General features: G+C 41.7%; 1 non-coding gene across 1 annotated transcript; it reads right to left on the bottom strand.

Annotated features, from left to right (window-relative positions):
- Nucleotides 1-1826: 1826 nt before the first annotated feature.
- Nucleotides 1827-1879, bottom strand: LOC118942472 (U7 small nuclear RNA). Its single transcript, XR_005038408.1, has one exon. It is a non-coding gene; the product is annotated as a U7 small nuclear RNA (small nuclear RNA).
- Nucleotides 1880-11821: the final 9942 nt, after the last annotated feature.

The following is an 11821-nucleotide window of genomic DNA, read 5'->3' as shown; positions in this document are numbered from 1 at the left end:
GTGAAGAACGAAGAGTACCGCTACTACAAAATGTTATAATAAAAATGTTTATGTACAAACTTGTTTAGGTCTTTAATGGGTTCAGATGACTTTATCAAATAGCTGCTATGGCTCTCTTCTATGCAGGCACATGAGAAAATATTATGTTCATTGCTGTGTAATGTAATGTATTGTTATAGCAAATGTACGCAAAGCATTCACCATACTTGGATAGAGATTGAGACTGATTAAACGAGGTTCTTCATTGACAGCCAGCCAGAGAAGTTATGTGCTGCTGCTATGCAGAGAGACAAAGGAAGCTGATGACAGAGGAAACCAATACACCTGCCTGGAACTCACCGGACTCACCTGACCTACTCTATCTGCCTGTGGTCACATGCGTCATCATGACTACACCTCTTCCTCCAAACAGAAGTCACTCTCATCAGCTATCTCTTTTCTCTCTCCCTCACTCACTCACACACATAATAGTAGAAAGTGCTGACTTAAAGTAAGAAACAGTGGGCTCTCTCACACACACACTTACCCATCTGCTCAGTCTTTTGGTGGGTGTGCCTCACCTGTGGAAACATGTCTTCTGACAGAAATCAGAATTCAAGAGAAACATATCACTGGAAAGTTTTTACTTTTATAAAACTGGTTACATAGTCCTGAAGGCAGGACTGTACTAAAGCTGAAATCACATGCATGCAATCATACTAAACAATATGTTTTCTTCAAAAAGTACAAAAACATCACTCACTGCTAATCTCTTCTGGCATACTACCAAGCAAGATTAAATGTGGTCCGGAGATATCTGCACAATTTAGGTGCACTTTTTAACTTTTCATAAAAGCATGAAACTTGGTACACTTGTACAGTTTGGGGCCCTGAACATTTTCAGCTAGGGAGCCAAAGATTATGTCTACACCTATGTTTTCATGGTCCATGATTGTATAGTATATCAGTGATAAAACATAATGCAAGTCCTTTATTCTGCAAAACTTTATGTTAATACATTGTTTCAAGTACTTGGGGCAAGGAAATTGTCTTCTCCCAAATGTGATGAGTATGTAAAGTCCCAGTGCAATCAAAAATGTGACTGTAGTGTTTTTGCGGACTTTACTGACGTATTCACTGTAGTATTTACTGTTTACTATTGTATACACATTGTAGTTCAAAAAAGAGTAGTACACTGAGTGTACAAAACATTAGGAACACCTGCTCTTTCCATGACAGACTGCATCCAGGTGAATCCAGGTGAAAGCTATGATCCCTTATTTATGTCAGTTGTTAAATCCACTTCAATCAGTGTAGATGAAGGGGAGGAGACAGGTTAAAGAAGGATTTTCAAGCCTTGAGACAATTGAGACATGGATATGCCACTCAGAGGGTGAATGAGAGAAACAAAAGTGTCAAGAGCTGCAACAATTTTTTCACGCTCAACAGTTTTCTTTGTGTATCACGAATGGTCCACCAACCAAAGGACATCCAGACAACTTTACACAACTGTGGGAAGCATTGGAGTCAACATGGGCCAGCGTCCCTGTGAATGCATTTGACATCTTGTACAGTCCATGCCCTGAGGAATTGAGGCTGTTCTGAGGGAAAAAGAGTGTCCAACTCAATATTAGGAAGGTGTTCCTAATGTTTTCTACACTCAGTGTAAATAGTATAGTAATTACTGTAGTGTTTTTGCTGATTGTAGTATACTGTATTATTTGATGTAGTGTTTTTGCGGTCTGTAGTATACTTTAGTAATTAGTGTAGTGTTTTTGAGGACTGTAGTATAGTATACTGCAGTATTTACTGAAGTGTTTTTTGTTGTTATCTTTGATACAGAACTGGGGGGCTTTCTCCTTGAGGAAACCTACTGGAGAAATACTGATAGAGCACATTTTCATAACTTGTAAGTAGGTAGGACTGGGTTCTGAATGGAGAGTTCGGAGCTTCTGCTCTTTTCTGTAAGTATAGGGAACACAGTATGGTCTATACATGGCATGTAGGTTTTTCACTTACAGGTGGCACAAATTGGTATATAGGGGAAGAGAATGGGCAGGGTATAGACAAATTAAATACTGTAGTATTTACTATAGTTCCAAAAAATTGTGTTTTTGTAGACTGTAGTGTTTTGCGAACATTTCTGTAGTATTTACTACAGTGTTTTTATTGTGTATAATGCTGTAGTATTTACAATAGTATTCTACAGTATACTACCAAATGCTATACTAAGTACTACACATGATCAAGGGATACTGCAGTACTATAGTATTCTACAGTTTAATACAGAATTATATAGTAAGCATTGTATTATTATATCATAAAGTGTAGTGTTTATGTGGTTTATATATTCCCAAACAAAATATACAGTACCAGTCAAAGGTTTGGACACACCTGCTCATTCCAGGGTTTTTGTTTATTTTTACTATTTTCTACATTGTAGAATAATAGTGAAGACATCAAAACTATGAAATGACACATGGAATCATGTAGTAACCAAAAAGGTGTTAAACAAATACAAATATATTTTAGATTCTTCAAAGTAGCCACCCTTTTCCTTGATGACAGCTTTGCACACTTGCCATTCTCTCATACAGCTTCACAAGGAATGCTTTAACCTGTTAGAGCTCTAGGGGCGCTATTTCATTTTTGGATAAAAAACGTTCCCGTTTTAAGCGCGATATTTTGTCACGAAAAGATGCTCGACTATGCATATTCTTGACAGTTTTGGAAAGAAAACACTCTGAAGTTTCAGAATCTGCAAAGATTTTGTCTGTAAGTGCCCCAGAACTCATTCTACAGGCGAAACCAAGATGATGCATCACCCAGGAATTAGCAGAATTTCTGAAGCTCTGTTTTCCATTCTCTCCTTATATGGCTGTGATTGCGCAACGAATGAGCCTACACTTTCTGTCGTTCGCCCAAGGTCTTAGCAGCATTGTGACATATTTGTAGGCATATCATTGGAAGATTGACCATAAGAGACTACATTTTCCAAGTGTCCGCCTGGTGTCCTGCGTCGAATTCGGTGCGCAATTGCCAGCTGCTTCTACTTTACCATTTGATTCAGGGGAGAAAGCATGTGTCCAAGAACGATGTATCAATGAAGAGATATGTGAAAAACACCTTGATGATTGATTCTAAACAACGTTTGCCATGTTTTCAGTCGATATTATGGAGTTAATTTGGAAAAAAGTTCGCGTTTTGAGGACTGAATATTCGTTTTTTTTTTGGTAGCCAAATGTGATGTATAAAACAGAGCTATTTCTAATACACAAGGAATCTTTTTGGAAAAACTGAGCATCTGCTATCTAACTGAGAGTATCCTCATTGAAAACATCAGAAGTTCTTCAAAGGTAAATGATTTTATTTGAAGGCTTTTATGTTTTTGTTAATGTTGCGTGCTGGATGCTAACGCTAATGCTAACGCTAAATGCTAATGCTAAATGCTAACGCGAAATGCTAACGCTAGCTAGCTACTTTTACACAAATGATTGTTTTCCTATGGTTGAGAAGCATATTTTGAAAATCTGAGATGACAGTGTTGTTTACAAAAGGCTAAGCTTGAGAGATGGCATATTTATTTCATTTCATTTGCGATTTTCATAAATAGTTAACGTTGTGTTATGCTAATGAGCTTGCTGATAGATTTACACAATCCTGGATACAGGGGTTTTTTCATAGCTAAACGTGACGCAGAAAACGGAGCGATTTGTCCTAAACAAATAATCTTTCAGGAAAAACTGAACATTTGCTATCTGAGAGTCTCCTCATTGAAAACATCTGAAGTTCTTCAAAGGTAAATGATTTTATTTGAATGCTTTTCTGTTTTTTTGTGTAAATGTTGACAGCTGAATGCTAATGCTAAATGCTACGTTAGCCATCAATACTGTTACACAAATGCTTGTTTTGCAATGGTTGAGAAGCATATTTTGAAAATCTGAGATGACAGTGTTGTTAACAAAAGGCTAAGCTTGAGAGCTAGCATATTTATTTCATTTCATTTGCGATTTTCATGAATAGTTAACGTTGCGTTATGGTAATGAGCTTGAGTCTGTATTCACGATCCCGGATCCGGGATGGGGAGATCAGAAAGGTTAACAACAGTCTTGAAGAAGTTCCCACATATTCTGAGCACTTGTTGGCTGCTTTTCCTTCACTCTCCAGTCCAACTCATCCCAAACCATATCAATTGGGTTGAGGTAAGCTGATTGTGGAGGCCAGGTCATCTGATGCAGCACTCCACTCTCCTTGGTCAAATAACCCTTACACAACCTGGAGGTGTGGGTTGGGTCATTGTCCTGTTGAGAAACAAATGATAGTCCCACTAAGCCCAAACCAGATGGGATGGCGTATCGCTGCAGAATGCTGTGGTAGCCATGCTGGTTAAGTGTGCCTTGAATTCTAAATAAATCACTGACAGTGTCAACAGCAAAGCACCCCACACCTCCTCGTCCATGCTTCACGGTGGGAATCACAAATGCGGAGATCATCCGTTCACCTACTCTGCATCTCACAAAGACACGGCTGTTGGAACCAAAAATATCACATTTGGACTCATCAGACCAAAGGACAGCCTTCCACCGGTCTAATGTCCAAGGGTGATTGTTGGCCAAAGCAAGTCTCTTCTTCTTATTGGTGTCCTTTAGTGGTTTCTTTGCAGCAATTCGACCATGAAGGCCTGATTCACGCAGTCTCCTCTAAACAGTTGATGTTGAGATGTGTCTGTTACTGGAACTCTGTGAAGCATTTATTTGGGCTGCAATCTGAGGTGCAGTTAACTCTAATGAACTTATCCTCTGCAGCAGAGGTAACTCTGGGTCTTACTTTCCTGTGGCGGTCCTCATGAGAGGCAGTTCTATCATAGCGGTTGATGGTTTTTGCAACTGCACTTGAAGAAACCATCAAAGTTCTTGACATTTTCCAGATTGACTGACGTTCATGTCATAATTAAAGTAATGATGAACTGTCGTTTCTCTTTGCTTATTTTAGCTTTTTTTATGGACTTGGTATTTTACCAAATAGGGCTGTTGACCATCCATAACTTGTAACACAACTGATTGGCTCCAACGCATTAAGGAAAGAAATTCCACAAATGAACGTTTAACATGGCACACCTGTTAATTGAAATGCATTCTGCGTGACTACCTCATTAACCTGCATGTGTCAGGTTTCTTCAAAATTGAACCCAGAAGCAGACCAGGACAAGGAGAGTAGGAAGAAGGTGAGTATTTATTTACAAGTGAAAGTGAATGGGTAGATATATCCAGGTGGCGTAGCGGGCAGCGGTGGTGAGTTGATGGGAGTAAATAGGTGAATCCAATGGGGAAGCGGAATCCTCCGACGACCAGGCGTGAATGGGGTAAATGATCCGGGTGAGTAACTGAAGACAAAACAAACGGCGGTAAGTTTAAGGCAAGCAATACGTAACAAACAACAAAACAAATTCTATCCAACTTGAGGCTGATACTCTGGCACAACATACTGTTCATGGCTAACGATCCGGCAGGGAATGGATGTCAGGTCCGGGCTTATGAAGAGGAGAGATGATGATCAGGACCAGGTGTGCAGATAGCTGATGGGATACAGGTGCGGGTAATCAGAAACCCCAACTGGTTACATTGCTCGGCAACCAGACAGGGTGCGTTCCAGGACGCCGGAAAAAACACTCCAGGACAGAACATAGGCAAAAAACAGACTCAGGAAACGGGATTCGTGACAGCATGAGAGAATGCCAAGAGTGTGCAACGCTGTCAAGGAAAAGGGTGGCTACTTTGAAGAATCTAAAATATATTTTGATTTGTTTAACACTTTTCTGGTTACTACATGATTCCATATGTGTTATTTCATAGTGTTGATGTCTTCACTATTATTTTACAATGTGGAAAATAGTAGAAATAAATAAAAACCCTTGAATGAGTAGGTGTCCAAACTTTTCACTGGTACTGTATGTAGGTTGGAATAATACTGTGACATTTAAATAATTATGATAATTCCCTTTTAGTGTAAGAGCTGTTTGAAAAGGCCTTCTAGAAGTTAAGCCTGGATTAGTTTGATTGAGTTTTGTCCTGCCTGGTGACATCACTAGGTGGTAAATTTGTTAATAGATCAATAGAAAATTACAAATAACTGCCAAAAACAGCTAGTTTTCCCCTCCCAACTGAGACCACTCCCAGACAGTACTAGCACAATTCTTGCTTGAGAAATGCATACAGGGCGTTTAGGAGGAGGGGAAAGTTTCGGAAGAAGATACCTTTAAGGAAGAGGGGGGCGTTTGGGAGGAAAGGAACAAGGGTTGGACATAAGGCCTCTGGGAGAGAGAAAAGAACCAGAGTTGGCGTGGGATTGGATGGGAGCAGGAAAGTGCAACCAGAGCCCTCTGTCCCTCATCCTCCTCCTCTTTCCCTTGAGGTGTGATTTACTGATCCTGCAGAGCCAGAGGAATGTTTCTCATAGTACATTGAATATGTGTAAAGTCAGAGATTGATTCATTGAAAAATGATCTCATGTCGTTTATTGCAATAGCTCTCTGACTTTAAGGAGTATTTCCCTCAAAACTATGATTCCTAGAAAATGTGTCCGGAGATTTGGTCAACTTCACCAGATTTTTCAAAAAAATTCTACATGAATCGGAAATGAGGGTCAGCTACACCATAAGCCAAGAAACCCCTTCGTCATGTCCTCATATGTAGCACAACAAGACAATGAAAGTATATCTATCATAGATCATATCATAACATTAGACTGGCTGAGGCAGGGGAGCCTGGCGAGCAGGTGGAAGCAGGGGAGACTGGCGATCCTGCGGAGGCATGAAAGCCCGACAAGCCGGCTGAGGCATGAGAGCCTGTTGCGGCTCCCGGACCCGACGTCATTTACACTGACACAAAAAAAAAAACACTCCCTGATGCTTCCCTAAGGTGAGGTGTTATTCTGTAACGAGTTCGGCTGAGTCGGGAAGAAAGTACAGGGAGTGAGTGTTTTAATAAATAAAACTTTAAACACGAATCACAAACAATGCACCGACATGAAACTGAGTCAATAACACCAGAGGAAAGAACAAAGGGGAGTGACAGATATAGGGAAGATAATCAAGGAGGTGATTGAGTCCAGGTGAGTGTCAAGAGGCGCTGGTGCGCTTGATGATAGTGACAGGTGTGTGGGATAATCAGCAGCCTGACGACCTAGAGGCCGGACAGGGAGTTTTCCCTGACACTAGAGCTGACTGCCGGGCCAAACTGAACAATCGGGGGAGAAGGGCCTTGGTCAGGGAGGTGACCAAGAACCCGATGGTCACTCTGACAGAGCTCTAGAGTTCCTCTGTGGAGATGGGAGAACCTTCTAGAAGGATAACCATCTCTGCAGCACTCCACCAATAAGGCCTTTATTGTAGTGGCCAGACGGAAGCCACTCCTCAATAAAAAGCACATGAAAGCCCGCTTGGAGTTTTCCAAAAGGCACCTGAACACTCTCAAACCATGAGAAACAAGATTATCTTGTCTGATGAAACCAGAATTAATTATTTGGCCTGAATGCCAAGCTTCACATCTGGAGGAAACCAGGCACCGCTCATCACCTGGCCAATACCATCCCTACGTTGAAGCATGGTGGTGGCAGCATCATGCTGTGGGGATGTTTTTCAGTGGCAGAGACTGGGAGGCTAGTCAATGCTCGTCAGGATCGAGGAAAAGATGAACGGTGTAAAGTACAGAGAGATCCTTGATGAAAACCTGCTCCAGAGTGCTCAGGACCTCAGACTGGGGTGAAGGTTCACCTTCCAACAGGACAACGACCCTAAGCACACAACCAAGACAACACTGGAGTGGCTTTGGGACAAGTCTCTGAATATCGTTGAGTAGCCCAGCTAGAGCCCGGACTTGAACCTGATCGAACATCTCTGGAGAGACCTGAAAATAGCTATACAGCAACGCTCCCCATCCAATCTGACAGAGCTTGAGTGGATCTGCAGAGAAGAATGGGAGAAACTCCCCAAATACAGGTGTGCCAAGCTTGTAGCGTCATACTCTAGAAGACTCAAGGCTGTAATCGCTGCTAAAGGTGCTTCAACAAAACACTGAGATAAGGGTCTGAATACTTAAGGAAATGTCATATTTCAGTTTTTTTTTAATAAATTTGCTAAAATATCTAAAAAACTGTTTTTCCTTTGTCATTATGGGGTATTGTGTGTAGATTGATTAGAATATATATATTTTAAATCAATTTTAGAACAAGGCTGTAACGTAACAAAATGTGAAAAAAGTCAAGGGGTCTGAATATTTTCAGAATGCACTGTATATAAAAATAAATTGGGGTCGGGGGTCCCCTAGTGCCTGCGGGGTCCAATTCGCAGAGCGTAGTCTGGACATAGGGGTCATTACATATAATGCAGTGATAAACACATTTAACACCCATGATGCTTTGCGCATATAACTAAGGTAAGTACGGAGGTATGAAAGATATAACATTAAAGACCAATGCAGCGTTTTTAAATCTCAAAATCAAATAATTTCTGGGGAAAAATTATTACCTTAATCTGATTGTTTTTAGTTAAAATGGTCAAAAAGAAACAACAATAGCCTCTTAGCAAAGAGCAATTACTCAATAAATAATTTAGCTAGGACTATCTGGGAGTGGTCAGAGTGGGAAGGGGAAAACTTAAAATGAGCTGTTATTGGCAGAGAGGTTTGGAATTCTCTTTCTTATTGATCTATTAACTACACTGAACAAAAATATAAACGCAACGTGCAACAATTTCAAAGATTTGACTGAGTTATAGTTCATATAAGGAAATCAGTTAATTGAAATATGTTCATTAGGCCCTCATCTATGGATTTCACATGGCTGGGAATACAGATATGCATCAAATCACATTTATAATCAAATGAATTTATAAAGCACTTTTTACATCAGCAGATGTCACAAAGTGCTTATACAGAAACCCAGCCTAAAACCCCAAACAGTAAACAATGCAAATGTAGAAGCATGGTGGCTGGGAAAAACTCCCTAGAAAGGCAGGAATCTAGGAATACATTTAGAGAAGAACCAGGCTCTGAGGCATGGCCAGTCCTTTTCTGGCTGTGCCAGGTGGAGGTTATAAGAGTACATGGCCATTTTAAGGCCAGATCGTTCTTCGAGATGTTCAAACGTTCATAGATGACCAGCAGGGTCAAATAATAATCACAGTGGTTGTAGAGGGTGCATCAGGTCAGCACCTCAGGAGTAAATGTCAGTTGGCTTTTAATAGCCAAGCATTCAGAGGTCGAGACAGCAGGTGCGGTAGAGAGAGAGAAATAGGGAGGGAGCGAGAGAGAGGGTCAAAAACAGAAGGTCCAGGACAAGGTAGCATGTCTGATGAACAGGTCAGTGTTCCACAGCCGCAGGCAGAACAGTTGAAACTGAAGCAGCAACATGACTTGGTAGAACTTCTGGTAAACAGGTCAGGGTTCCATAGCCACAGGCAAAACAGCAGAAACTGGATCAGCAACATGACCAGTTGGACTGAGGACATCCAGGAGTCATCAGGCCAGGTAGTCCTGAGGCATTGTCCTTGGGCTCAGGTCCTCCAAGAGAGAAAGAGAGAGATATGGGAGAATTCGAGAGAATATACTTAAGTTCACACAGGACACCAGATAAGATAGGAGAAATTCACCAGATAGGACAGACTGACCCTAGCTCCCCGGCACATAGATTATTGCAGCATAGATACTGTAGGCTGAGACAGCGGGGGTCGGAGACTCTGAGACCCTGTCAGACAATAACCCTGGACAGGGCCAACCAGGCAGGATATAACCTCACCCACTTTGCCAAAGCACAGCCCACACACCGCTAGAGGGATATCAACAGACCACCAACTTACTACCCTGAGATAAAGCTGAGTATAGCAAACGGAAATCTCCACTACACGAGGGGGCGCAAAACGGACAGGGAGATCACGTCAGTGATTCTGCCCACTCAAGTAATGCACCATTCCTAGGGACGGCATGGAAGAGCACCAGTAAGCCAGTGACTCAGCCCCCATAAAAGGGTCATAGACAGAGAATCCCAGTGGAGAGAAGGGCAGGCAGAGACAGGAAGGGAGGTTCATCATTTCAGTGCCTTGCCGTTCACCTTTGCACCCATGGGCCAGACTACACTCAATTATAGGACCTACTGAAGAGATGAGTCTTCAGTAAAGACTTAAAGGTCGAGACCGAGTTTGCGTCTCTCACATGGATAGGCAGACCATTCCATAAAAATGTAGCTCTATAGGAGAAATCCCTGCCTCCAGCTGTTTGTTTAGAAATTCTAGGGACAGTAAGGAGGGCTGCGTCTTGTGACCGTAGCATACGTGTAGTTATGTACGGTAGGACCAAATTCGAGAAATAGGTAGGAGCAAGTCCATGTAATACTTTGTAGGTTAGCAGTAAGCATCTGTTGGTCACAGATACCTTAAAAAAAGGTAGGGACGTGGATCAGAAAACCAGTTAGTATCTGGTGTGACCAACATTGGCCTCCTGCAGTTTGACACATCATCTTCACATAGAGTGGATCAGGCTGTTGACTGTGGCCTGTGGAATGTTGTCCCACTCCTCTTCAATTGCTGTGCGAAGTTGCTGGATATTGGCGGGAACAGGAACATGGTGTCGTACACGTTGATCCAGAGCATCCCAAACATGCTCAATTAGTGACATGTCTGGTGAGTATGCAGGCCATGGAAGAACTGTGTACAGATCCTTGCGACATGGGGCTGTGCATTATCATACTGAAACATGAGGCGATGGTGGTGGATGAATGGCACGAGAATGGGCCTCGTCACAGTTTCTCTGTGCGTTCAAATTGCCATTGATAAAATGCAATTGTGTTCATTGTCCTTGGCTTATGCCTGCCCATACCATAACACCCCGCCAACATGGGGTACTCTGTTCACAACGTTGACTTTAGCAAACCGCTCGCCTTCACAACACCATACACGCTTGTATGCCATCTGCCCAATACAGTTGAAACCAAGATTCATCCTTGAAGAGCACACTTCTCCAGTGTGCCAGTGGCCATCGAAGGTGAGCATTTGCCCACTGTAGTCAGATACGATGCTAAACTGCAATACCCCATAAATTGTTTTATGGCTGGTCTCAGACTATTCCGCAGGTGAAGAAGCCTGATGTGGAGGTCAAGGGCTGGTGTGGTTACACGTGGTCGGTTAGACGTACTGCCAGATTCTCGAAAACGATGTTGGAGGCGGCTTATGGTAGAGAAATTAACATTCAATGCTCTGGCAACTCTGGTAGACATTCCTACAGTCAGCATGCCAATAGCACGCTCCCTCAAAACTTGAGACATCTGTGGCATTGTGTTGTGTGACAAAACTGCACATTTTAGAGTTGCCTTGTATTATCCACAGCACAAGTTGCACATGTGTAATAATCAGGTTCTTAATATGCAACACCTGTCAGGTGGATGGATTATCTTGGAAAATGATAAATGCTCACCCACAGGGATGTAAACAAATTTGTGCACAATATTTGAGTGAATTAAGCTTTTTGTGTCTATGGTACATTTCTGGGATATTTTATTTCAGCTCATGCTGCATTTATATTTTTGTTCAGTATATATGTATATACATATATATTCCGTTTTTTTTTTACATTGCTCATTCTGCTATTTCTTCATACATTTTTTTTGTGGGATTTTGTGTAAGATATTTTCTGTTAGAGCTAGAAACACAAGCATTTTTGATGCACCTGCGAGAACATCGGCAAATCTGGGTACACAGCCAATAAACTTTGATTTTATTTAAAATGGTGGATTACATAATTTAGTTTGACTGCAGAATTTATTGTGCCGTTGTGATGCAATGATGCTGTCGGAC

Source organism: Oncorhynchus mykiss, chromosome 20 (genome assembly GCF_057628025.1).
Source record: "Oncorhynchus mykiss isolate SJ-2025 chromosome 20, ASM5762802v1, whole genome shotgun sequence".
NCBI lineage: Eukaryota > Metazoa > Chordata > Actinopteri > Salmoniformes > Salmonidae > Oncorhynchus > Oncorhynchus mykiss.
This window is presented reverse-complemented; position numbering and strand designations above follow the sequence as displayed.